The 2,291-nt window shown below is 35.5% G+C and overlaps 1 protein-coding gene across 2 annotated transcripts in view; it reads right to left on the bottom strand.

Annotated features, from left to right (window-relative positions):
* Positions 1-2,291, bottom strand: part of STAG1 (STAG1 cohesin complex component) — a 459,794-nt gene that overhangs the window by 155,223 nt on the left and 302,280 nt on the right. The gene's annotated exons all lie outside the window — the stretch shown is intronic.

Below are 2,291 nucleotides of genomic sequence, written 5' to 3'. Positions count from 1 at the left end.
GTAGGGAATTCTGGTAAAGGAATAAGAGTTTGTGATGGCAAAATGATCTCCCTTTTTTTTCATTTAGTTTATTTATCTGCAAATATGAATGTTCAGTTATTAATGTTTTAGAAGAACCAATCTAAACATCTGCAAACATATACACAACTAAAGATGAGCATGCATTTCTTTTAAAGCTTCTAAAATTTCCCTTTAATTACATACATAAACATGTATACATAATAGTGTAACTATATCTATCTATCTACACATACACACACACACACAGACACACAATTCGTTATTCGGAAACTCTATCTACATTTTGGTCAAATCCACGTTACTAGCAATGCTACTGCCCTCAAACCAAAATATAAGACAAAAATCCTAAAAACAAAATGTATTTAAGTTAGTGAGTAGTTAGAAATGCATTTAAATGAAAATGTTTCCCTTTTCCTGAGATACGGCATCTAAATATAATAAATTGAGAAATCTTCTTGTGTTTCAAAATATAGGCTAGTGATTTTACAGCATTTTACACATTGTCAGTAGAATACCTCTGAAGGTTAAAAGTACTCTTAAAATTAATCTGTATAAAAAAGAATAGCTCAAAGGCAGAAGGGATCTGGTGCATTCAAATTGCCCAAGTCAGGGATAACAGATAACAGTTTAACAGAGCTTGTCCTAAGCATACAAAGTCATACCCAAATGGACCTTAATTCAGTTTATACTTCTAGATCTCTAAAATAAAATGACTTGAAGATCAAGGAGTTTGAAAGCATTAAAATTAACATCAACCCTGGCTGGAATTCACCAGCAGAAGCTGAAATACAAATTTTCTTGAACTTAATTGTTTTTTGTCTTCAGCTATATATCTCCTTGGGAACCCAGAACCCAAACTCCAGCTGTCATTGTGTAATGACCCTCCTCCCATCCTAGGTATATATAAACAACAAAATATATCAACATACTAAAACAAAAAAAAATGCAAAATGATCAATATATTTTCATAAACATATTAGATATGATAGAGCAGTATTTACTGAGATGTTTATGGACCTGTAAAATTTAAACTTCACTGAAATTTTCACTTTACATACTAACATATAAGCAAACAGCTATTGAGGAGAGACTTCTAACTTAACGATATAGATACAACATGGGGACTGTGATAGGGATTATTGAGTCCACTGAAAAAAGACTCATTCCTGCATAGACTGAGCACTAATTAAGTTTTACTGGTATTACTAACAGAATTTTATAAATTTTATAAATCCAGTAATTCAGCCTGGTTTCTGTGATGTGGGCTTTGAAGTGCCTTCTCTTTGTCTACCAAGGAGAATACTTAATTTAGCCTTCATATTTTAACTGTTGGCTACGGAATGGAAAACTTGTTCTACTGCTGTGCTACTAAGAATGTGTTCTGCAAATATGTGTTGACCACAAATGGCTTGTTACCAGTTCATTAAAAGTATAAATTTGGAAGTAAGTTTTTAGAAATTTTTATAACAATCTGACAGAATAATCTTATGTCTACTGAATCTAGTAATAAAATGACACTAAGATCATAATTAAAAAACTAGTCTTTCACCACAGAGAGTTCAAAAAACATTTATTTAATGCTTCCCCATTCATTTACCAATCCGTAAGTACTGAGCATTGTTTTGTGTACTAGAAGCACAAAAGTGAATGAGACAGAGTATCTGCTTCCATGATTTTTATCTTCTAGTGAGGAGAAAATAATATATCAATAGATAATATACAAATAAAAAAATATATCAGTTAAAGAAAAAATGTATGGTTAAAAAAAGTAAAGTATGGTAAAAAGGACAGAGAGCAAATGGGGTGGCTAGGCCTCTCTGAAGAGCTCATGTTTAAGCATGCATGAGGCAATGAGCATGATTATATGATAGAAAGTGTCCCAAGGAGAGGGAATATAAAGTGCAAAGGTTACGAGGTAAATTGTTATGAGAGGGGACTCATAAAAGAGCAAGGTACTTAGTGTGGCTGAAGCACAGAAATAGGCAGAAGCAGGAGACAAGGTTGAGGAGGAAATCGAAAGGGCAGGTTGTAAGAGTTTTACTAGGATCTAGTTAGGACTCAAGAATTAAATCTAGGGCTTCCCTGATGGCGCAGTGGTTGGGGGTCCGCCTGCTGATGCGGGGGATACAGGTTTGTGCCCCCATCCGGGAGGGTCCGACATGCCACAGAGCGGCTGGGCCCGCGATCCATGGCCGCTAAGCCTGCGCATCTGGAGCCTGTGCTCCACAACGGGAGAGGCCACAACAGTGAGAGGCCCGCGAACCGCAAAA

The sequence above is a fragment of the Lipotes vexillifer genome, unplaced genomic scaffold (assembly GCF_000442215.2).
Source record: "Lipotes vexillifer unplaced genomic scaffold, Lipotes_vexillifer_v1.1 scaffold86, whole genome shotgun sequence".
NCBI classification, from domain to species: domain Eukaryota; kingdom Metazoa; phylum Chordata; class Mammalia; order Artiodactyla; family Lipotidae; genus Lipotes; species Lipotes vexillifer.
This window is presented reverse-complemented; position numbering and strand designations above follow the sequence as displayed.